The 26,194-nt window shown below is 48.2% G+C and overlaps 1 long non-coding RNA gene across 1 annotated transcript in view; it reads right to left on the reverse strand.

The window, feature by feature from the left end:
- Positions 1 to 13,106, reverse strand: part of LOC134947982 (uncharacterized) — an 84,562-nt gene extending 71,456 nt beyond the window's left edge. Inside the window, exon 1 of the long non-coding RNA XR_010182895.1 lies at positions 12,866 to 13,106. This is a non-coding gene — a long non-coding RNA (uncharacterized LOC134947982). The remainder of the gene's footprint in view (positions 1 to 12,865) is intronic.
- Positions 13,107 to 26,194: the final 13,088 nt, after the last annotated feature.

Genomic DNA, 26,194 nt, shown 5'->3' on the forward strand with positions numbered 1-26,194 from the left:
TCACCAGGACCCAGTCCTGAATGCCGAATCTGCGGCCCTTTCATAGATGAGCACTCTGCAGCCACCGCAGAAGAAACACCCTTGTCCTTGGAGACAGGGTTATCCGCTGATGCATCTGAAGATGCGATCCGGACCATTTTTCCAGCAGATCCCACGGAAAGGTTCTTGCGTGAAATCTACCGAATGGGATCGCTTTGTAAGAAACCACCATTTTTCACAGGATCCTTGTGCAATGATGCACTGATACTTTTCCTGGTTTTAGGAGGTTCCTGACTAGCTCGGATAACTCCCTGGCTTTCTTCTCCGGGAGAAAACATCCTTTTCTGGACTGTGTCCAGAATCATCCCTAGGAACAGTAGACGTGTCGTCGGAAAAAACTGCGATTTTGGAATATTTAGAATCCACTCGTGCTGTCGTAGAACTACTTAAGATAGTGCTACTCCGACCTCCAACTGTTCTCTGGACCTTGCCTTTATCAGGAAAGCGTCCATATTTCTTTTAAGAAGAATCATCATTTCGGCCATTACCTTGGTAAAGACCCGGGGTGCCGTGGACAATCCAAACGGCAGCGTCTGAACTGATAGTGACAGTTCTGTACCACGAACCTGAGGTACCCTTGGTGAGAAGGCAAATTTGGACATGTAGGTAAGCGTCCCTGATATCCAGTGACACCATATCGTCCCCTTCTTCCTGGTTCGCTATCACTACTCTGAGTGACTCCATCTTGATTTGAACGCTTGTATGTAAGTGTTCAAATATTTCAGATCTCACCGAGCCGTCTGGCTTCAGTACCACAATATAGTGTGGAATGATACCCCTTCCCTTGTTGTAGAAGGGGTACTTTGATTATCACCTGCTGGGAATACAGCCTGTGAATTTTCCCAATACTGCCTCCCTGTCGGAGGGAGACGTTGGTAAAGCAGACTTCAGGAAATTGTGAGGGGGAGACGTCTCGAATTTCCAATGTACACCTGGGATACTACGTGTAGGATCCAGGAGTCCACTTGTGAGTGAGCCTGCGTGCTGAAACTCTTGAGATGACCCCCTACCGCACCTGAGTCCGCTTGTACTGCCCCAGCGTCATGCTGCGGACTTGGCAGAAGCTGTGGAGGGCTTCTGTTCCTGGGAATGGGCTGCCTGCTGCAGTCTTCTTCCCTTTCCTCTACCCCTGGGCAGATATGACTGGCCCTTTTGCCCGCCTGCCCTTATGGGGACGAAAGGACTGAGACTGAAAAGACTGTGTCCTTTTCTGCTGAGATGTGACTTGGGGTAACAAAAGGTGGATTTTTCAGCTGTTGCCATGGCCACCAGGTCCGATGGACCGCCCCTTTATACGGCAATACTTCCATGTGCCGTCTGGAATCTGCATCACCTGACCACTGTCGTGTCTTCGTCTGGCAGATATGGACATCACATTTACTCTTGATGCCAGAATGCAAATATCCCTCTGCGCATCTCGCATATATAGAAATGCATCTATAGTCAATAAAATCTTGTCCCTGTCGAGGGTATCAATATTTTCAGTCAGGAAATCCGACCAAGCCCCCTCAGCGCTGCACATCCAGGCTGAGGCGATTGCTGGTCGTAGTATAACACCAGTATGTGTGTATATACTTTTAGGATATTTTTTAGCTTCCTATCAGCTGGCTCCTTGAGGGCTGCCGTATCTGGAGACGGTAACGCCCCTTGTTTTTATAAGCGTGTGAGCGCCTTATCCACCCTAAGGTGTGTTTCCCAACTCGCCCTAACTTCTGGCGGGAAAGGGTATACCGCCAATAATTTTCTATCGGAGGAAACCCACGTATCATCACACACTTCATTTAATTTATCTGATTCAGGAAAAACTACAAGTAGTTTATTCACACCCTACATAATACCCTTATTTGTGGTACTTGTAGTATCAGAAATATGTAACACCTCCTTCATTGCCCTTAACATGAAACGTGTGGCCCTAAAGGAAAATACGTTTGTTTATTCACCGTCGACACTGGAGTCAGTGTCCGTGTCTGTGTCTGTGTCAACCGACTGAGGTAAATGGGCGTTTTTACAAGCCCCTGACGGTGTCTGAGACGCCTGGACAGGTACTAATTTGTTTGCCGGCCGTCTCATGTCGTCATCCGACCTTACAGCGTGTTGACATTATCACGTAATTCCTAAATAAGCCATCCATTCCAGTGTCGACTCCCTAGAGAGTGACATCACCAATACAGGCAATTTGCTCCGCCTCCTCACCAACATCGTCCTCCTACATGTTGACACACACGTACCGACACACAGCACACACACAGGGAATGCTCTGATAGAGGACAGGACCCCACTAGCCCTTTGGGGAGACAGAGGGAGAGTTTGCCAGCACACACCAAAAACGCTATAATTATACAGGGACAACCCCTTATACAAGTGTTTTCCCTTATAGCATTTTTATATATGTAATCATATCGCCAAATAAGTGCCCCCCCTCTCTGTTTTAACCCTGTTTCTGTAGTGCAGTGCAGGGGAGAGCCTGGGAGCCTTCCTCACAGCAGAGCTGAGCAGGAAAATGGCGCCGTGTGCTGAGGAGAATAGGCCCCGCCCCCTTTTCGGCGGGCTCTTCTCCCGGAGTTTGTGAGATCTGGCAGGGGTTAAATACATCCATATAGCCTCAAGGGCTATATGTGATGTATTTTAGCCATAAAAAGGTATTATACATTGCTGCCCAGGGCGCCCCCCCCAGCGCCCTGCACCCTCAGTGACAGTTGGTGACTGTTGGTGAAGTGTGCTGACAACAAAGGCGCACAGCTGCAGTGCTGTGCGCTACCTTATGAAGACTGAAAGTCTTCTGCCGCCTGTTTCTGGACCTCTTCAACTTCGGCATCTGCAAGGGGGGTCGGCGGCACGGCTCCGGGACGAACCCCAGGGTGAGACCTGTGTTCCGACTCCCTCTGGAGCTAATGGTGTCCAGTAGCCTAAGAAGCAAATCCATCCTGCACGCAGGTGAGTTTACTTCTCTCCCCTAAGTCCCTCGTAGCAGTGAGCCTGTTGCCAGCAGGTCTCACTGAAAGAAAAAAACCTAACTTAAACTTTTATTCTAAGCAGCTCAGGAGAGCCACCTAGATTGCACCCTTTTCGGCCGGGCACAAAAATCTAACTGAGGCTTGGAGGAGGGTCATAGGGGGAGGAGCCAGTGCACACCACCTGATCCTAAAGCTTTTATTATTGTGCCCTGTCTCCTGCGGAGCCGCTATATCCCCATGGTCCTTACGGAGTCCCCAGCATCCACTAGGACGTCAGAGAAATATATATATATATATATATCTGGGCAATATTTAAAACAGTATGTCATTAAGGTCACAAAACATGCAGACATAACTTTCTATGTTGGGATTTCGGGTGTTAACACGAAGTCAAGACTGCTTAGTATGCTGTCCTGGGTACAGGGATACAGAGCATATACTCTTTTGTACCTCGGCTCAAACAGCAGCGGCAGAACACCTCAGATGACTTGGGCAGGGAGCACTGCAATGTACTGTCCAGTGGGCGGGGCTTAGAACGGCCTGGGGGCGGAGCTTCGGGCAACAGGGGACTCAGCAGTGGAAGAACCAGGGGGCGGAGCTTATAATGGGCAGAGACACAGCTTGGGATGGCATGTGAGGGGACCTTTTTGGCAATCGTAGGCACAGCTGTAGATGAACAAGGAGGCGGAGCTTATCGCGATCGGGGGGAGGAGCCTATAGCGAACCTTGGTATGAGCTTCAACTGATGGGTATGAGCTTCAACTGATGGGTTGGGGGGGGGGGTGGTTAGCGCTTGTGCACAGCTGCTGGCAGATTGGAAGAGCCTCTCTGAGGCAGGAGTCCAATGAAGGAATGATACTGGTGATGACAGGAGAAAAGTTTTTTTCCCCCTGTCAACACTATCGGAACTGCAGGGGATCTGTGGGCCTATTTTCAGTGGGGGGCCTGGAGCTGCAGCTCCATCCGCCGCATTGTTAATCCGGCCCTGGCGGGACCCAGTAGAGGTAAGTATACAAAGTAGAAGCACGGTGTGCAGGGCTGGTCTGTGTACACCGCACAACCTGCACACATTATATATACACCACTGACGTCAGATATACGCCGGGCACATGACACAAACACTTGTATCCCACTTGCGCCCGTATTTAAGTAGCTAATGTGCAACAATCACATTCACTATTAAACATTAATTATATTATTTAAAAAAATCTCTCTAATACAGCATAAACTACTTCAGTCTCACTTACACAAATAAACAAGACAAAAGAATTAGTCTCTCAATAGCATAATACTTTATATGCCTGAACGACACAAAAAAGTCCCATGTAAGTCATTAGTAATAGCTGCGAGAGAGCATGCACAAGTGGATACATTGCAATTAAAACCCCTGCAACACACAGGACCGTCAGATGATGGCGACACTGTACAACTCCTGTGGGCAGGGAGCAGTTGTCACCAACACTGTACAACGCCCCCTGGTCTGTGCATTTCTACAAATGCTTTAGTTTTAGGGCGACTTACATCTTAATACATGAAGTAATTAATTATTTTGAATATGTCATCTGTAGCGGTGCTCTAAGGAGGAGATATAGTTGGTTGACAAACATAAAAATAAACTTGCAATTAATATTCATCAAATTAAGTTTGTGAAACTTTTTGCTGTTGGCGTAGAATTATTTGCTTAGAACAGCAAATTAGTTCAGAAGTTATTAATACATTCCTGTCTGCTGATTGGTACAATGAATCTACATTCCTGCAGTAAACACTTCTTGGCATTATTGGACTGGTTGTATGCTAATTATGTGGTATACTCTAAACAACATGAACTATTAAAGATAATTAGTAGAACTATCCTCAAACCTATCTGGATGACTGAATTTACCTTACTTGTTACTTTTCTTCTATTTTTCAGTTTTCTCTTACAGTATTGGACGCCGTTTCAGGGGCTGCTAAGCTTTGTCTTCTCTTTTCAGAACTCTACAGCCATGGCATTCAAAGTGTCATTGTTCTGGGACCCCAAGTGTCAATGTGCCATTGTTCTAGGACCACAAATGTCAATGTGTCATTGTTCTGGGACCCCAAGTGTCAGTGTGCCGTTGTTCTGGGACCCCAAGTATCAGTGTGCCGTTGTTCTAGGATCCCAAGTGTCAGTGTGACATTGTTCTGGGACCCCAAGTGTCATTGTGAGATTGTTCGGGGACCACAAGTGCCAGAGTGTCATTGTTCTGGGACCTCAAGTGTCAGTGTGTCATTATTCTTGGACCCCACGTGTCAGTGTGCCATTATTCTGAGACCCAAAGTGTCAGTGTGTCATTGTTTTGGGACCTCAAATGCCAGTATGACATTATTCTGGAACCCCAAGTGTCAGTGTTCCATTATCCCAGGACCCCAAGTGTCAGTGTGCCATTATTATGGGACCCCAAGTGTCAGTGTGTCATTGTTCTGGGACCCCAAGTGTCAGTGTGTCATTGTTCTAGGACCCCACGTGCCAGTGTGTTGTTGTTCTGGGACCCCAAGTGCCAGTGTGTCATTGTTCTAGGACCCCAAGTGTCAGTGTGTCATTACTCAGGGAAAAAAAGACAGCATAGGACCCCTAAGAAATTAACTGGGTGAATTGTTAAATAGTGACTATGAAAAAGCAGAGTTATTGAATAAATTATTCTTGTCCGTATTTATTAGAGAGGTAAAAATGGAAGGAATAGAACAAAATAAAAGTAAGGTTAAGGACCCAAACTATTTCTTGTGTTTAAGAAAGGATGTAGTCAAAGAATGACTAAATAAAATGAAAATCAATAAATCACCGGGGCCGGATAGACTGCACCCAAGGGTTCTCAAGGAGTTAAGCTTAGAGATAGCAATGCCAGTACATTTAATCTTTAAAGCTCCCATCATAACAAGCGTGGTTCCAAGGGACTGGCGAATTGCAGATGTGGTGCCACTTTTTAAAAAGGGAACTAAATCTAATCCTGGGAATTACAGACCAGTAAGCCTAACATCTATAGTGGGGAAAATAATGGAAGGTGTATTAATGGATAACATTCAAGAGTATTTGGGATGCCTTAACATAATTAGTGAGAACCAGTATGGGTTTGTGAAAAATAGGTCATGTCTGTTATGAGCCACGGCTGTGGCTCATTCCTGTTTTGCATTTTTGTTATGTATTTTATGTTATACTTCTGTTTATGTTCCCCGTGGGTGTCATGGGGTGCTCGGAGCTCACCCTTAAGGAGGGGATACTGTTATGAACCACAGGTAGTGGTTCATTTCTATTTTATGTTTATTTAGTTGTCTTGCATGCCAGGATTTCCCATTGCTCTGTTTTAGATTACTCTTGTCTGCTGCCGCTGGTGAGTCTGTGCAATTGCAGCTTGTTCCCATGTGTTCAGCCTCATCTGGCTGCTAATTGCATCTTGTCAGCTTGGAGTCCTGCAATAGGCCAGCTGCACTGGATTATTAATTAGGCCTCTCTGTTATATGCTGGCTGATTGCAGTTCGCAGATGCTGGTGATATTTCTGGGTTTTCAGTCTGCTTGAGTTCTGAGCTTGGTTCCTGCTAGTTCCTGAGCTTCCTGAATGCTGAATCTGTTTGCTGAAAGTGTTTCCAGTCCTGCTGTATCCGGTCGTTCCTGTTCTCAGTTGTCCTGTACTCGGAAGTCGTCATCTGTTCCTGGAGTCCTGACTGAGCACCTTTGAACATCCAGTGGTGTTCGTGAGTCACGGCGTAGCCGTGTGTTGCGGCTTGGGCCGCTTAATTATTTATCTTTTATTATTTGTGTTCCGGAGCTTTTGCGGAGGATTCCGCTCCCACAGATCCACTCTGGTATCCAGCGGTGCTGGGTAGGAGTACGGACTAGTGGATTTTGGTTGTCCTTTTCCCTGGCGGGTTACCGCACATACCTCAGGTTTAGTCAGTTAGCTTGTAGCCCCTGGCCTGGTTGTTTAGTCAGAGGGCCCCTTGTTATCACCCTGTCTCGGATTTCCCTTTGTCTCCCATTAAGACCTGAGGGGGCATCGGAGTTGGGCAGACATAATCCGCCCTTCAAACGCGGCTGCCATGGGCTCAAGCAACCATAGTCTCGCAGGGGATTTCTGACCACACGGGCGAGACAACGGAGTTAGGGCGCCAGGGGCTATTCCCTTTCCATTCCCCTTTGCCAGCATTACGTCCTGGTGCTCTGGACTCGCTTCATAACATCTCCCTTGTTCTGAGCACCAGGAACCTAACATTATCACCAGCCATACCACAAAAAAGAAATAAAACTTTTTTTTCTTTTTTGGCCCAGTCCAGTGTCTAGTCTAGAATCCAGTCCGGTGTTTTGAATCCAGTCCGGTGTTTTGAATCCAGTCCGGTGTTTTGAATCCAGTCCGGTGTTTAAAAAAAAAAAAAAGTCTTGTTTTGTTTAGCAAAATTTAGTTTCCTTGCCTTGCCTTGTCTTGCCTTGTCTTGCCTTGTCTTGCCTTGTCTTGTCTTGTCTCGTCTAGTTTTAAATCCTCCTATGTCTACTATGCAAGCCCTGCAGGCATCTCTTGCAGCTCTGAACTCTGTATTCACTGCTTTGAGACCAGAGCGACTAGAAGTTTTGCAGCAATCCCTAAAGCAACTGCAAAACCTTCTGACTAAAATCTTGCTCATTTTGCCAGAAGTCGTTGAGAGTACATCTATCTCTAAAGAGACTCTTGCTCACAGTATGGTGACAAGAGAATCCTCTGGTCTAATTGAAGAGAAAAGGTTTAAAAGTTTTCTGCGGCCCAGGCTCTCAGAAGAGGAGCGTCTGCGTCGCAGAAACTTAAACTTATGCCTATATTGTGGGGGTTTAGGCCATTATCTGCAGACCTGTGAGTTGCGCAAGCCAAAGTGTGGTGATGAGTCTTGCCCTCTGGCCAAGTTGAGTCATGATATAAGACCTACTCCTGTCTCTACTGTGGCAGAGGCACTTATCACACAACCCACACAAAAAAGCTCTCTGTCCTATAATTGGGGTCCTTGGGCAAGGGAGCCCCATTATAGATTCAGGAATCAAAAGAGAATGTTTCTCTCCTCTCTTGAGGTTCCTGTGGAAGCGGAGTTGCAAGTCCCTGGAGTGATGCCTGATGCCCAGGTTCCTGGAGTGGTGCCCGATGCCCAAGTTCCTGGAGTGGAGCCCGATGCCCAGGTTCCTGGAGTGGTGCCCGATGCCCAGGTTCCTGGAGTGGTGCCCGATGCCCAGGTTCCTGGAGTGGTGCCCGATGCCCAGGTTCCTGGAGTGGTGCCCGATGCCCAGGGTCCTGGAGTGGTGCCCGTAGCCCAGGGTCCTGGAGTGGTGCCCGTAGCCCAGGGTCCTAGAGTGGTGCCCGTAGCCCAGGGTCCTGGAGTGGTGCCGGTAGCCCAGGGTCCTGGAGCGGTACCCGATGCCCAGAGTGCTGGAGCGGTACCCGATGCCCAGAGTGCTGGAGCGGTACCCGATGCCCAGAGTGCTGGAGCGGTACCCGATGCCCAGAGTGCTGGAGCGGTACCCGATGCCCAGAGTGCTGGAGCGGTACCCGATGCCCAGAGTGCTGGAGCGGTACCTGATGCCCTAGCTTATAGAGGGACATCAAATATTATAGTTCAGGTGTCCATATATGAAGGGGTCTCAGAAGCTGTTACCCCAGGTAGGGACTTGAAAAGCGCAACCCTAGAAAGGGTCTCTAAAACCATAGTTCTTGAGGGGAACTCGAGAAGCAAAACCCCAGAAGGGATCTTTGAAGTAATATCCCCAAGTGGGGTCTCGAGAGACGCAGCCCCAAAGAAGGGTCTAGAAGTCGCTTCCCCAGGAAAGAACTTAAGAAGCATAGCATTGGTGGAGGATCTGAACGTTATTGCTTCAGCAAAAGTCCCGGAAGTCATAGTCCCGGGAGAACTTTCGATAATTATCGACTCAGAGAGGGAGGCTGATGGCCCGATCCCAGTCAGGGAGGCCAACGGCCCGGTCCCAGTAAAAGAATCCGAGGTGCTGGCCCCAGCGGGGTTCTCGGAGGCCACTGCCCCAGCGGGGTTCTCGGAGGCCACTGCCCCAGCGGGGTTCTCGGAGGCCACTGCCCCAGCGGGGTTCTCGGAGGCCACTGTCCCAGCGGGGTTCTCGGAGGCCACTGTCCCAGCGGGGTTCCCGGAGGCCACTGCCCCAGCGGGGTTCCCGGAGGCCACTGCCCCAGCGGGGTTCCCGGAGGCCACTGCCCCGGGTGGGGTTCAGAAAGTCACTGCCCCGGGTGGGGTTCAGAAAGTCACTGCCCCGGGTGGGGTTCAGAAAGTCACTGCCCCGGGTGGGGTTCAGAAAGTCACTGCCCCGGGTGGGGTTCAGAAAGTCTCAGCCCCGGGTGGGGTTCAGAGAGTCTCAGCCTCGAGTAAGGTCAATAGTGACCAGGTCCTAGCAAAGCACTCCAGTCAGTCAGATGAGAAGGAAACAGATCCTGACTCTGATATCTCAACATCCATAACCTTTGATGGGGACTTCGCCCAATTTCTGGCGCTTTTCAAACACTATTACACTATTATGTTGTCTAGACCATTTCTGGGCATCACTTCAGAAAACCTTGGGCTCTATCTGATTTATTCTTTTAGAGGAGAGCCTTCTGAGTGGGCAACCAGCCTAATGAAAGCTGAAGATCCCATTCTTCAGGATCCCCTAGCATTCTGTGATGCAATTGTTAAAAGATACGGTTCCAAAGAAATTGGTTCAGGTTCCTCTAAGTCACCCGTCTTGTCTGCTGAGAGTCCACCAAATACTGTAAACTCTGCACAAGAGTCCCAGCCCGATGTTTTGACTGCAGGATGTGCTTTTTTGACTTCTTCTTCTTCTAATAATAGTACTTTACCAGAAAGTTCAGCTCCCAAGGGTAAGAAACCTGTCTCTGATTTGAACGCAGCCTTGCTGGGTGGTACCATCAGTTCAGACAATGTTTGGGGAATTACCTTGGTCAGACCTAAAGAGCTTTGTAAAAAGAAGAAGAAAAAGAAATAATTTTTTGACTCTTGCCTTGATTAAAAAAAAAAAAAAAAGAGATATATTTTTTTCTCCTTGTCTTGTGTCCTGTGGCCACCGTTAGGGGGAGGGCACTGTTACAAGTTGTTGCTACAGCTTGTTTTTGTTTTCTTGTCTGTTAGACCAGTGTGTCAGGTTTTTTTTTTTTTTTGTATCCCTTGTTCTGGATAGTCTGAATTTTGGGGTCTTTTGACCCCTCCTCAAGGGGGGGGTAATGTTATGAGCCACGGCTGTGGCTCATTCCTGTTTTGCATTTTTGTTATGTATTTTATGTTATACTTCTGTTTATGTTCCCCGTGGGTGTCATGGGGTGCTCGGAGCTCACCCTTAAGGAGGGGATACTGTTATGAACCACAGGTAGTGGTTCATTTCTATTTTATGTTTATTTAGTTGTCTTGCATGCCAGGATTTCCCATTGCTCTGTTTTAGATTACTCTTGTCTGCTGCCGCTGGTGAGTCTGTGCAATTGCAGCTTGTTCCCATGTGTTCAGCCTCATCTGGCTGCTAATTGCATCTTGTCAGCTTGGAGTCCTGCAATAGGCCAGCTGCACTGGATTATTAATTAGGCCTCTCTGTTATATGCTGGCTGATTGCAGTTCGCAGATGCTGGTGATATTTCTGGGTTTTCAGTCTGCTTGAGTTCTGAGCTTGGTTCCTGCTAGTTCCTGAGCTTCCTGAATGCTGAATCTGTTTGCTGAAAGTGTTTCCAGTCCTGCTGTATCCGGTCGTTCCTGTTCTCAGTTGTCCTGTACTCGGAAGTTGTCATCTGTTCCTGGAGTCCTGACTGAGCACCTTTGAACATCCAGTGGTGTTCGTGAGTCACGGCGTAGCCGTGTGTTGCGGCTTGGGCCGCTTAATTATTTATCTTTTATTATTTGTGTTCCGGAGCTTTTGTGGAGGATTCCGCTCCCACAGATCCACTCTGGTATCCAGCGGTGCTGGGTAGGAGTACGGACTAGTGGATTTTGGTTGTCCTTTTCCCTGGCGGGTTACCGCACATACCTCAGGTTTAGTCAGTTAGCTTGTAGCCCCTGGCCTGGTTGTTTAGTCAGAGGGCCCCTTGTTATCACCCTGTCTCGGATTTCCCTTTGTCACCCATTAAGACCTGAGGGGGCATCGGAGTTGGGCAGACATAATCCGCCCTTCAAACGCGGCTGCCATGGGCTCAAGCAACCATAGTCTCGCAGGGGATTTCTGACCACACGGGCGAGACAACGGAGTTAGGGCGCCAGGGGCTATTCCCTTTCCATTCCCCTTTGCCAGCATTACGTCCTGGTGCTCTGGACTCGCTTCATAACATCTCCCTTGTTCTGAGCACCAGGAACCTAACAATGTCAAACTAACTTAATTAACTTCTTTTATGACGTAAGTGCAAATTTAGACAAGGGAAATGCTGTGGATGTGGTCTTTTTAGATTTTGCAAAAGCCTTCGACACGAGGTTGTGTCGTAAATTAAGAGAGCTGGTGTTTGGAGACAGCATTTGTATGTAACCCCTCCCAACTTAGTGGCACTAATGGTAATGGGGTTGTACTATACTGTAGACTATGTGTGCCTCCACCCAAGCGTTAAGGATATTATAGGCTTGCTTGGGAAAGCCAAGAAAGGGTATATATCAATACACTTTACTCAGTAATAACTTATTACCTACATTTACCACCGCTTGTTTTTTTATTTTCTTCCAGATCCCTTAATGACGTGTTCGTTCGGAGTTCAGTAGTCCTGGTAAGTATTTATTGTTCAGCAATACAGTGCATTTTCACAACAGCAGAATTTACATTTTATTTAAATGTTATACCGTTACCAACACTAACACTCTATAAATATTAATATGTTAATGTATACTAATTCCTATACACTTCCTCCTGCATGCATTACAAAAAAAATCAACATAACTGGTTAGGTAGAAAAATTGATAAGGTAATTAGTCTTAAGACTTATTGTATTACCTAGTGTAATACTATCGCTAATCAATTACTCCAGTCTCTGTGTCTCTCTGGGTGGAGTAATTGAGGTAACACGTTGGTGCACAGTTGGGGCCCAATGTACAGTGATGATAGTTGGGCCACGCTTGGCCAATGATGGGATCCTGTGGATAATACCAGTCTAGAATTATATATATATATGTATATATATTCTCCTCCTAGGTGTGTCACTCAATTCCACGGCAAGGGGTTTGATCACTTACTACGGTTGCTTCCCCAGAGTTCCACTCTACCTTCCCTATTTTCCTGACAGAGATGAGTTCAATAGGTAGAGGGGAGGTGAAAGGTGCGGTGACTCCCTCTACTGTCACTGAGTGGATATTTATCTCGGTAATTTCTCTGTCACTGGAGGGGATATTTATCCTGGTAGAGGGGTATAGTTGTGGTCTATCGGCACTTGTGTAAAAGTGATACCCCATACCTGCTATGCAACATCTCCAGGTTCACCTGGCTGGGCAGTGCTGCGCGTCCCTATAGCCTCTCATCCATACGCACTTACAGCCCGTTATCAAAGTTCCTCCTCAGTTCCCATCACTGTGTAGGGGGTATTATTTAGTGAAAACCATGTAAATCACATAAAGCTCTTGAATTTACCTTCCTGGTCCTTGCTGTTCTGGCTGTATTATGGACCTACGTGCGGCTGTTAGTAGGCAGGCTTACTGGTCCCCAAAAGGGTAGTCCCTTTCCTCTTGCTCCTCTGACTGTGCTGCACTATGTATTTGAGGGCTGTAATTATATATAGGATTACTGACCCCCCCTCAAGAGGGTAGTCCCTTTGTCTTGCTCCTATTGCTGTGCTGCCCTTTATGTCCCTTATTGGGCAAGTATCAGATAGGGGCGTTTCACAATATAGGCAGCGCTATAACAGCAGTGGGCATCGCTCCCCCGTACCTGCAGCATCATTAGCAGCTCTGGTTACAGCTGGGGTTATTTCCGTCACAACAGCTCATCGCCCGCCTGCCTCCGTTCATCAGTCTCCGGGAGATGGATCAGGTTAGCGGTATCCGTGGCTCCCCTAGCTCAGCTCTCTGGCCTCCTCCTCCGCCAGTCACTCAGCTCCCTTCAGCTGGCCGCATATAGCCTTTCACCCCGTCTCTCTCCATCTGCATCACCGCTCCGGCTCTCCTCTTCCCGGGGGGTAACGGTCTCTAACTGACATTATCCTTGTGCGCTGCTTGAAGTCCTCCCCAGCATGCGATCACACTTTTTACAGCACGAGGGGATTCTGGACTAGTCTCTCTATCCCAGCTCGTGCCAATTTACTCATATAATCCCATAGTTCAATACCCATAGGGATATATCGTCCTCCAGCATCCCCCATATATATTATATACTTAAAATAGTTACACTTTTATTACGATATGCATATTATAAACAATTCATATATTTACACCTAGCATACCAGGTATATCTATTCATAGGGTCCTTGCCTATTTGGAAATATCTTCTCTTCACCCCAGTGAGCATAGATAATAGGGTGTTACGTGTACTTGGGTCGAAAATTGGTCGGAAAATAGAGAACAGTGAGTTACCAGTCAATGGAACATTTTCGAGTTGGACTAAAGTATTAAGTGGTGTGCCACAAGGGTCTGTACTAGGCCGTCTGCTGTTTAATATATTTATAAATGATATAGGAAATGGTATTGAGAGTAAAATATAATTTTTTGTGGCTGATACTAAACTGTGTAGGATAATTAGATCAGATCAGGATGTTGACTCGCTTCAGAACGATTTAACTAAACTGGGGGCTTGGGCAACAAAGTGGAATTTTAGGTTCAATATAGAGAAATGTAAAATTATGCATTTCGGGATCAAAAACAAACAGGCAATCCATACATTGAATGGGGTAATTCTTGGAAAATCAATACTGAAGAAAGATTTGGGGGGGATCATTGACAATAGACTTAGTAGTAGTCTGCAATGTTGAGATGCTGCAGTAAAGACCAATAGGGTATTAGCATGCATAAAACGGGGAATAGAGACCAGGGGGTATATTTACTAAGGTACCAATTTTGGCCGAGTTTGTTTGTTTTTTCAAAGAGTCATCTCAGAAATTTACTAAACACAAATCTAGGCAGTGATGAGGGCATTCGTATTTGTTTTAACGGCAGAGTTCACAGATACGAATGAATACACCATCGGTCAAACACGCCTGTTATTTTATAGAACTCTGTAATTTACTAAGAATTTGTATTCACAATCACTGCCGGCAATAGCCAAACACTGCCGGTAAATATTCTAATTCGTAAAAAAAAGCAGTTTTCAAATAGACCTGCTTTTTGGATGCGTATTCTGATAGGCATGCACGGATCACCGTGCATGCTGATCTGTGGGAAGGGGTGTGAAAATGTTACAAATAAAAATAAAAATTGCATGGGGTCCCCCCTCCTAAGCATAACCAGCCTCGGGCTCTTTGAGCCGGTCCTGGTAGTAAAAATACAGGGGATAAATTGCGTAGTGTCCCCCCATATTTAAACAACCAGCACTGGCTCTGCATCCGGTCCTGGTTAAAAAAATACAGGGGACAAAAGACGTAGGGGTCCCCTGTATTTTTCAAACCAGCATCAGGATCCACTAGCCAGAGAGATAATGCCACAGCCGGGGGACACTTTATGTAGGTCCCTGCGGCCGTGGCATTACCCCCCCAACTAAACACCCCTGGCCGGGGTACCCTGGAGGAGTGGGGACCCCTTAAATCAAGGGGTCCCCCCCTCCAGCCACCCAAGGGCCAGGGGTGATGCCCGAGGCTGTCCCTCCCATCCGTGGGCGATGGATGGGAGGCTGATAGCCTTTGTTTAAAAACAATGAACATTGGTTTTTGGAGGAGAACTACAAGTCCCAGCAAGCCTCCCCCGCAAGTTGGCACTTGGAGAACCACAAGTACCAGCATGTGGGGAAAGAACCAGCCTGCTGGCACCTGTAGTTCTACTGCTAAAAAAATACCCCCCAAAAAACACAACACACACACCGTGACAGTAAAGCTTTAATTTACATACATGCACACTTACACACTCACATACTTACCTATTGTCCCACGGAGCCCCTCGGTCCTCTTGTCCCGTAGAATCCACCGTGGACCTGTGAAAAGATGCCCAAAATACTCACCTATTATCCGGTGAAGTTCGGTCCTCTTCATTCCATGTAGCATCCAGGGGGTTAAAAAACATAAAACTGCTAAAACCCGAACCCTCGCACTAAAGGGGTTCCATGTTTACACACGAAACCCCTTTTTCCGTCTGCCGGGACCCCCCATGACTACTCTCAGTGAAGGTCCCATCAGCCAATCAGGGAGCGCCACGTCATGGCGCTCTCCTGATTGGCTGTGTGCTCCTTGCCTGTCAATCAGGCTCAGCGCAGGGGGCTAGAATGGAAGATCGCGGTCCTCCATTATAGCCTATGATGGGAACTTTGTGGTCTGCAGTTGACCGCAAAGTTAATTGGGGTCACTCTTGTGGGGTCAATCTTATAATGTTATAAACTGTAAACATGCACCTATTTCCCTTCAGTTATGAGCCCACTTTGCAATTTGGTAAAACAATTGAAAAAAAAAAACTTCACATGCAATGAGCTGAGCACAAAGAAGTGCATGCTGCGCCAAAGTCACAATTGTGTTGTGTAAATTATTCTTTGGATGTTAAAAAATTGCAGTCTGACAGTTGTATAGGAACAAGTGATCCCTTTGTCAGTAAAGGGTCAATGGCGATGTGTTACTTACACGGAAATCGCTCGTATCATTTTCTGTGGGAGGGAAGCGAGTTATTCAGAAGCATCGCACTAGTTCATGTTGCAGGTGCTAAATGAAACAGAGGTGGCAGGTGAAACCCCTAATGAACGGAACCGCCATGGTAACACATTCTTATAGAGACATACAGTAAGTATGCGAGAAATCTCTACATCTCCAAATGTTACCACTGTGCATCCATAACATATTATTATCCTAATGTAGTCAGTACTTTGACAGCTTTATTGAAATGGATACACTGCAAATTAACCGCAGATGAGCTAAGAGGTTCAATAAGTCGCTGAAATAACGTCTTCCGGGGACGTGAAAGTCAAACTTTAAGGCAACAGCGTTCTATGCACAGTATGAAATGAAGCTTCTTTGTTTTTATTAAGTCTCAGGTTTATTTCTATGTGTTTATCATTTCTTTTAGAACATAAGTCAGACTTCTTTCTCCTGCTACAGTATCAGTGAGGGGCTTCATGATGTTTCGAAAAAAAAAGAAAATGCAATACAAATAGGTTGATGCACCAGAGTTGTTTAAATACAAAAATAGACGTATATCCAGGGCACACCAGTGTAACAGAGTAATAGTAATAGAGCCTGGATGTAAGTGTCCCATCTCCAATCCAAGGTGCCATTGGAAGACTTGAGACCCTTTCTTCTAAGGAACAGACTTCTCTTTAAAGTTACTTGGCAACAATAATCCTAATAAATAATTAACTAGAGATGTGCGGCTGGCACTTTTCGTGTTTTGGTTTTGGTTCTAATTCCCCGCTCGTGTTTTGGTTTTGGCTTGGTTTTGCCAAAACCACCCTTTCGTGTTTTGGTTTTGGATCTGGATGATTTTTGAAAAAAACATAAAAACAGCTAAAATCACAGAACTTGGGGGTAATTTTGCTCCTACGCAGTAGCGGATCTTGCCACAGGCAAGCAGGACTTTTGCCCGGGGCGCCGCCTTCCAGAGGGCGCAGGGCGCCCTCCGGAGGGCGCAGCACCAGGGCAAGATCCGCTGCTGCTGTGTGCCCCCCACTGCCCGCTGCCCCCTGCTGCCGCTGGCCGCTGCCCCCCCCCCCCCCCCGCTGCCGCTGGGAAGGGAAACTAGACGTGTACGAGTCTAGTTTCCCTTCGTGGAGAGGTCCTTTACTGTGCGGTGCGTGATGACGTCATCGCGCACCGCACAGCAAAGGTGCTCTCCACGAAGGGAACTAGACGCTACGCGTCTAGATTCCCTTCGTGGAGAGGACCTTTGCTGTGCGGTGCGCGCTGACGTCATCGCTCACCGCACATCATTTCAGTCTGTACAGGGGGCGGAAATAACCACGCCCCCTGTACGAAGCCACGCCCCGAATGCCGCCCGGGGCGCCAGAAGCCCCGGAATCGGCCCTGCTCCTACGGTATTATTAACCTCAATAACATTCATTTCCAATCATTGCCAGTCTATTCTGAACACCTCACACCTCACAATATTGTTTTTAGGCCAAAAGGTTGCACAGAGGTGGCTGTATGACTAAGTAAAGCGTCACAAGTGTGCGGCACAAACACCTGGCCCATCTAGGAGTGGCACTGCAGTTGCAGACAGGATGGCAGATTTAAAAAATAGGCCCCAAACAGCAAATGATCCAAAGAAGAAAAAGAGGTGCAATGAGGTAGCTGTATGACTAAGCTAAGTGACACAAGTGTGCGGCAATAAACAACATGGGACGTGCTGGAATGCAATACACAGATGCAATACACGCAGAATATTGGTGGCACAGGATAGCGTACCCCTAAACCAAATACACACAGACCCTTTTATTTGAAGCTATTATAATAATATGCAGCACAGGAGAGCGTACCCCTACACCACACAGGGCAAACCCTGTAAATATTATTTGGATTAAATATTAATAACCCCGTTATTTGGAGTAAATAATATACAGCACAGGACAGCACCACTGAATTTATATGGCAACACCAATGTTCTGGATTTATATGGAATTATATGGATTTATATGGAATTATATGTCAAGATCATTGGAATTATACGGCAGGATTACTAGAATTATACGGCAGGATTACTAGAATTATACGGCAGGATCACTGTAATTATACGGCAGGATTACTGTAATTATACGACAGAATCACTGGAATTATATGGCAGGATTACTGTAATTATACGGCAGGATCACTGTAATTATACGGCAGGATCACTGTAATTATACGGCAGGATCACTGTAATTATATGGCAGGATTACTGGAATTATACCCAAGTAACACTGTAATTATACGGCAGGATCACTGTAATTATACGGCAGGATTACTGGAATTATATGGCAGGATTACTGTAATTATACGGCAGGATCACTGTAATTATACGGCAGGATCACTGTAATTATATGGCAGGATTACTGGAATTATACCCAAGTAACACTGTAATTATACGGCAGGATCACTGTAATTATACGGCAGGATTGCTGGAATTATACGGCACAATCACTGTAATTATACAGCAGGATTACTGTAATTATATGGCAGGATTACTGTAATTACACAGCAGGATCACTGTAATTATACGGCAGGATTACTGGAATTATACGTCAGTACCACTGTTATTAAATGGCAGGATTACTGTAATTATATGTCAGGATTACTGGAATTTTATGGCAGGATTACTGGAATTATACGGCAGGATCACTGGAATTATACGGCAGGATTACTGGAATTATACAGCAGGATCACTGGACATATACGGCAGGATCACTGTAATTATACGGCAGGATTACTGGAATTATACGTCAGTACCACTGTTATTATATGGCAGGATTACTGGAATTATATGTCAGGATTACTGGAATTATATGGCAGGATTACTGGAATTATATGTCAGGATTACTGGAATTATATGGCAGGATTACTGGAATTATACGGCAGGATCACTGGAATTATATGGCAGGATTACTGGAATTATACGGCAGGATCACTGGAATTATACGGCAGGATTACTGGAATTATACGGCAGGATCACTGGACATATGCGGCAGTACCACTGGATTTATACGGCAGCACAGGGACACCACCACTGGACTGATGCAGGACAACACAGCACCACTTCAATGGACTGGATTTATACAGCAGCACTGGACATATGGCAGCAGAGGACACCACCACTGTGATTGGTCACTGGAATGACTGATGCACAGGACACTACCACTGGTCTGATGCAGGACAACACAGCATTACTGTAAGGATCTTATTATTAAGCAGCACTGGACATATAGCAGCAGAGGACACCACCACTGTGACTGGACTGATGCAGCACAATACACCACCCTGAACTGATGCAGCACAACACAGCACTCTATACAGCAGCACTGGACATATAGCAGTAGAGGACACCACCACTGTGACTGGACTGATGCAGCACAATACACTACCACTGAACTGATGCAGGACAACCAGTGTCGGACTGGGGCATGTAGGGCCCACCGGGGGAATAAAGTGGTAGGGGCCTATGTTTGGGGTGTGGCCAGTCTGCTGAGGGGGTGTGGCCTGCCACTTTATTGGTTTGACTAACCATTAGAGAGTGCAACGTCTGGGCCCCTTAATAAATATATACAGTAAATTCAGCTGCTGCATGCATGATAATGTACCAGATTAATAACAGATTAATAACAGCAATGCACTGTAGAAAATACACCATAGTCCAGTATAAGGTAACATGTGTATAATTCCAGTGCACAATATAGAACATGATCCTCAGAGCAGGAGGTGGACCCTCAGGCAGGAGGGCCCACCGGTGGTTTCCCCTGTACCCCTGTAGGCCAGTCCGAGCCTGAGTACAACACAGCACCACTGACCTGGATTTATATAGCAGCACTGGACATATGGCAGCAGAGGACACCACCACTGTGACTGGACAGATGCAGTACAAGACAAGGACACTGAAGACACTGAGAGAACGGAGACACGTCCTCTCTACACTCTCTAATGCCAGAGTGAAAATGGCGGTGACGTGTGGCTCCTTATATGGAATCCAAACCCCGCGAGAATCCGGCAGCGGGATGATGACATTTTGCCTCGTTCTGGTTTCCGAGTCAGGCGGGAAAACCCAAGCCTGACTCGGATCCGGGCTCGGATGGTAAAGTCCGGTAGGGTTCGGTTCTCTGAGAACCGAACCCGCTCATCTCTAATAATAATGTATGTACAGTGCTTCCATGTCTGCTGGCTCAGGTAAGCATTTTTTTTATTTTATGAAGACACCTGGATGCCTACTGGACAAGAGGACCGATCAGCACCATGGAAAGATAAGTATAGGGTGGGAGTGCAGGTGAGTGTGAAGTAAAGGGTTAAACACATGGGGGTATATTTACTAAGGTCCCGATTTTGACCGAGATGCCGTTTTTTCTTCAAAGTGTCATCTCGGTAATTTACTAAGCAAAAATCACGGCAGTGATGAGGGCATTCGTAATATTTTGGAAGTCCTAGGAAAAAATCATGAATCAATACACCATCGGTCAAATATGCCTGCAATTTGGTAGAAATCGGGAATTTACTAAAAAGTGCAAATCACAAACACTGCCGACAATAGCCAAACACTGCCGTGCAGAAATACAAATCGTAAAAAAGTGCTAAAAAAAAACAGACCTGCTTTTTTATCCCGTGTTTGGATAGGCATGCAGGGATCCATGAGATCCGTGCATGTTTTTCAGTGGGAAGGGGATGGGAAAGTGTTAATTTTTTTTAAAAATTGCGTGGGGTCCCCCCTCCTAAGCCAAACCAGCCTCGGGCTCTTTGAGCCGGTCCTGGTTGCAAAAATATGGGGAAAAAATTGACAGGGGTTCCCCCATATTTAAACAACCAGCACCGGGCTCTGCGCCTGGTCCTGGTTCCAAAAATATGGGGGACAAAAAGCGTAGGGGTCCCCCGTATTTTTGAAACCAGCACCGGGCTCCACTAGCTGGACAGATAATGCCACAGCCGGGGGTCACTTTTATACAGCGCCCTGCGGCAGTGGCATTAAATACCCAACTAGTCACCCCTGGCCGGGGTACCCTGGAGGAGTGGGAACCCCTTCAATCAAGGGGTCCCCCCCCCTCCAGCCACCCAAGGGCAAGGGGTGAAGCCCGAGGCTGTCCACCCCATCCAATGGGCTGCGGATGGGAGGCTGATAGCCTTTGTTGTAAGTTATGAATATTGTTTTTAGTAGCAGTACTACAAGTCCCAGCAAGCCTCCCCCGCAAGCTGGTACTTGGAGAACCACAAGAACCAGCATGCGGAGGAAAACCAGGCCCGCTGGTACCTGTAGTACTACTACTAAAGAAATACCCCAATAAAGACATAACACACACACCTTGAAAGTATAACTTTAATGCATACATACACACCACCATATACACATACTTACCTTATGTTCACACGAGGGTCGGTCCTCTTCTCCATGTAGAATCCATGGTGTACCTGTTGAAAAAATTCTACTCACCAAATCCAGTGTAGAGGGCTCCTCGGGTAATCCATTTGTAATCCACGTACTTGTAAAAATAAAAAAACGGACACCCGACCACGAACTGAAAGGGGCCCCATGTTTTCACATGGGACCCCTTTCCCCGAATGCCAGAAACCCCCTCTGACTTATGTCTAAGTGGGTTTCTTCAGCCAATCAGGGAGCGCCACGTTGTGGCACCCTCCTGATCGGCTGTGTGCCCCTGTACTGTCTGACAGGCGGCACACGGCAGTGTTACAATGTAGCGCCTATGCGCTCCATTGTAACCAATGGTGGGAACTTTGTGGTCAGCGGTGAGGTTACTTTCGGTCACCCACTGACCACAAAGTTCCCACCATTGGTTACAATGGAGCGCATAGGCGCTCCATTGTAACACTGCCGTGTGCCGCCTGTCATACAGTACAGGAGCTCACAGCCGATCAGGATGGTGCCACAACGTGGCGCTCCCTGATTGGCTGAAGAAACCCACTTAGACATAAGTCAGAGGGGGTTTCTGGCATTTGGGGAAAGGGGTCCCATGTGAAAACATGGGGCCCCTTTCAGTTCGTGGTCGGGTGTCCGTTTTTTTATTTTTACAAGTACGTGGATTACAAATGGATTACCCGAGGAGCCCTCTACACTGGATTTGGTGAGTAGAATTTTTTCAACAGGTACACCATGGATTCTACATGGAGAAGAGGACCGACCCTCGTGTGAACATAAGGTAAGTATGTGTATATGGTGGTGTGTATGTATGCATTAAAGTTATACTTTCAAGGTGTGTGTGTTATGTCTTTATTGGGGTATTTTTTTAGTAGTAGTACTACTACAGGTACCAGCGGGCCCGGTTTTCCGCCGCATGCTGGTACTTGTGGTTCTCCAAGTACCAGCTTGCGGGGGAGGCTTGCTGGGACTTGTAGTACTGCTACTAAAAACAATATTCATAACTTACAACAAAGGCTATCAGCCTCCCATCCGCAGCCCATTGGATGGGGGGGACAGCCTCGGGCTTCACCCCTGGCCCTTGGGTGGCTGGAGGGGGGAACCCCTTGATTGAAGGGGTTCCCACTCCTCCAGGGTACCCCGGCCAGGGGTGACTAGTTGGGTATTTAATGCCACGGCCGCAGGGCGCTGTATAAAAGTGACCCCCGGCTGTGGCATTATCTGTCCAGCTAGTGGAGCCCGGTGCTGGTTTCAAAAATACGGGGGACCCCTACGCATTTTGTCCCCCGTATTTTTGGAACCAGGACCAGGCGCAGAGCCCGGTGCTGGTTGCTTAAATATGGGGGAACCCCTGTCAATTTTTCCCCCATATTTTTGCAACCAGGGCCGGCTCAAAGAGCCCAAGGCTGGTTTGGCTTAGGAGGGGGGACCCCACGCAATTTTTTTTAAAGTTTAAACATTTTTTTTTTTTTTTTTACAAGGTGCACAATGAAGCCCAGCACGGATCTCTCAGATCCGGCCGAGATTCATTGTATTTAAGTCGGCAGTGTTTTACAAGTCACTCACGTAAAACACTGCCTAAAAAAACGAATGACATCGACATCGGAAAAACCGAAAATGCAGAATACGGCAGCTTAGTAAATTAGTCGTAATCAATTCAAAAAGTTGCATATTTACACTTTCAATGTCATTCGTGATTGAACTTTGACCTCAAACGGGAAAATACGATTCTTAGTAAATTTACCCCATGGTGTGTGTGTGTGTGTGTGTGTGTGTGTGTCTTGTCATTTTTTAAATATTTCCTTTTACAGTTGGGTTATAGGTGTGAGCAGGCCTTTTACTGCCCAGGCATGCTGGCACTTGTGGTTCTCCTAGTGCCGGCAAGCTGGGCAGACTTGCTGAGATCTGTTGTCCCGCTGTAACGGACAATATTTTTATACAACCAACAATGCACGGTTGTGGGGGATATCCCTGAACTTCAAACCAGGCCTGGGGTATACTCAGGAGGGGGGACCCCTTTATTAGTGGGGTCCCCACTACCGGAGGAGTCCCTGGCCGGGGCTGACTAGCTGGGGGAGGTTAATGTTTTGGTTAGGGGACCCAGTGAAGTGTGTCTCTCGGCTATGGCATTATCCCCCGCTGGTTGAGCTCTGTGCTGGTTCATGGAAATATATGGATCCCCCATGCATTGTTTTACCTCTTGTTCCAGAACCTGGACCTACGCATATAACCACCATTTTTTTTTTTTTTTTTCATTTTTAATAATTTTGTTACAGTGTTACATACAGAATCACTGCAGGCTTCTGCACAACACGCTGCTCACAGGCAGGTCTATTTGAGTATTCTGTTTTGGTCCAAGTTTGCTCTGTGTTTTTAAACATGATTCTTAGTAAATCTGTGAGTTGTATTCTTGTCTATGGAAAGTATTTCAGTTTTTACTAGAGATGTGCGGTCCGGTTCTTTAGAATTCCGATGAACGTCTAGCGAGGAAGATCAGCCTCGCAGCTGCATTCAGAATGGATTGTAGTGCTGAGAGTCTCTTTTTGGTAAGACCGGTAAGAAGACTACTGCAATATAGATAACTAGAGGGCTGATCGTGCCCTACGGGCGCTCCTCACACCGTCGGAAGGGGCTACGCCCCCTTAACCCTTGCACGCCCTTGGGGCGTGCAACATTTTTATTATCTGGAGTATTACCGCCAACCATAATTTTGTGAGTGGTGAAATATTGCACGGACAAAGGGCGTGCAATGGTTAAGTGGCAGTAGCCCCTTGCGATGGCGGGAACAGCGCACGCAGGGCACGATGAATCACCTAGTAGATGCTGTGATTGGGGGAGTGGCAGGTGCAGGGGAGACGCGGATGGGAGAGAGGGTCCGGGCGTGCCGCGGGTGGTGGAGAGGCAGTTGCGAGGGTGCCGTGGGTGGGGGAGGGGCGGGTGTGCCGCGGATGGGGCAGGGTGTCTGGAAGTGCTATGGTACGGGTAGGGGCGGATGGGGGAGTGCACGGATGGGGGAGGGGTCGAGAGGTGCTGCGGCTGGGACAGGGTGGGGGGAGTGGGGGTCGTGAATGGGGGAGGGGGTCGGGATGGGCTGCAGGTGGGGGAGGGCAGGCATGACGTGGGTGCAGGAGGGGCAGGTGCGGGGATGCAGCGGATGGGGAGGGGTTCCGGAGGTGTTTTGTGGGTGGGGAAGGGGCGGGTGCAAAGTTGGTGGTGTAGGGGGTCCGGAGGCGCTGCAGGTGGTGGAGGGGTGGGTGCAGGGTGCCGCGGGTAGGTGGTCCAGAAGTGCAGCAGGTGGGGGAGGGGTGGGTGCAGTGTTGCAGTGGATGGGGGAAGGGGCCAGGGGTGGTGCAGGTGGTGGAGGGGAGGCCGCGGGGGTGTGGAGGGATAGGTGTGGTGGTGCCACGGGTGGGGAAGGGGCACTGTATATACATCATACCATTCACACATGATACACTGTACACATACCCCATACACACAATACACCATACACACAATCTGCTGGAGCAGCAGCAGCAGCGCTGTAGTGAACCAGATAAGCGCTCCCTCACACTTTCTGCTGGCGCTGCTCCTGCTGTCCGGGTAATGCCGGCGGGTGATTGGAGTTGGGGTCGCGCCTAGCCTGGAGCAGCAGCAGTTGACGGGCGGGAGCGCGCCGGGCAGTGACACGCACAGGGCGCGCCCCTGGTGGCTGACAGAGACTTGGTAGAGGGGATCTGGGGATCCTTGGTGCCCGCAGCTGTAGCAACGGCGGGAGGCGGCCTCATCCTCCGCCTCATGGCATCCTATGGCCAGGCTCAGCCGCCCTCCTAACCCAAGCACAGGAGTAGGGAAACACGGGGAGGACGACGCGTCCGGCCAGGAAGATGGTGAAGAGGTATTTGGCCAGATCTGTGACTCTATGACTGTGACTCCACCCAGCGTTATACACACAGGCACAGCCAGCTCTGGCACTGTGCCTCAGTCTACTGCGTATGCGCAGGTCTCCGGAAATATGGTGGACGCCATGGTACAGAGACTAATTTCACTACTGCGCAGGCACAGTGGCCATTTGGCTGTGGTTTTTGCCACGGCTGCAGTGCCCGGTGCTGGACTCCGGAGAGGTTAGAATTAAATCGTGAGTGCGATGTGTGGGCGCCCCGTGGAGCCAGGGACCCATGTGCACCGCACACACTACACCCATTATATAATCGCCACTGCGCACGCGCTTACACGTGGTCAGGAGCCGGTTACCTTAGCAGCATGAGTCTGGAGCACCCGAAGGAAAACCACGCAGGCACGGGGAGAACATACAAACTCCATGGAGGGTATCACACCCGATGCAGGGTGTGGGGAGGTGACACCGGTAACTATGGGGGGGCACATGTGGTCAATACACAGCCCCAATAATGACCCTTTGCAGCCCCCTCACACATTCATTGCCCCCCTCCTACCTCCCACACCTGTCACTGAGGATTATTTCCCTGCACTGGGAGGATCCTGGGTTTGAGGCTGAGGCTGCCTGTCACTGCTAGGACTTGTGGTTCTCTCACCTCTCCTCGTCTCACGCATGTTCCCTCAGTGCCAACCACTTCCGCTAGTATTGCTAAGCCAATCCACAGAGAGGACGTCATCAGCAGGCCGCCCACTCCTGCGTGACACATATCCCGGACACCCGGCATGCAGCTAGGGGCCCAAAGGTGATTGGAGAACTGCAGGAGTGGGTGTGGCAAGTGGGCGGGGATGAGACTGAAAAAGGAAAAGCGGGAAGTAAGGAAAAGGTAGCACCGCCTCTCCGTGATGGGCATGGCTAAGCAGGGTGGGCAGGGAAGCGCATTGAATAGACGTGTCGTGGTGGTGCTAACAGCGCTGTGATTGGTGGAGGCTAGTGTTGTGGGCGTATCATGGTGTGATCGGGACGGGCGGCCTCGCTCAGACTGTGACCTGAACCGGGTGCAGATGGCGGAACTGGGTGGTGGTGTGACCCGGAGGAAGCGGCCGGTGCAGCGGCTACAGAGTGCCAGCCAGAGGCCCGAGGAAGTGTCAAACCCCCGGGGGTCTGTGACTGTATGCCTGCCAGATCTGTGACTGTATGCCTGTGACTCCACCCAGCATT

Source organism: Pseudophryne corroboree, chromosome 8 (assembly GCF_028390025.1).
Source record: "Pseudophryne corroboree isolate aPseCor3 chromosome 8, aPseCor3.hap2, whole genome shotgun sequence".
In the NCBI taxonomy this organism is placed as follows: domain Eukaryota; kingdom Metazoa; phylum Chordata; class Amphibia; order Anura; family Myobatrachidae; genus Pseudophryne; species Pseudophryne corroboree.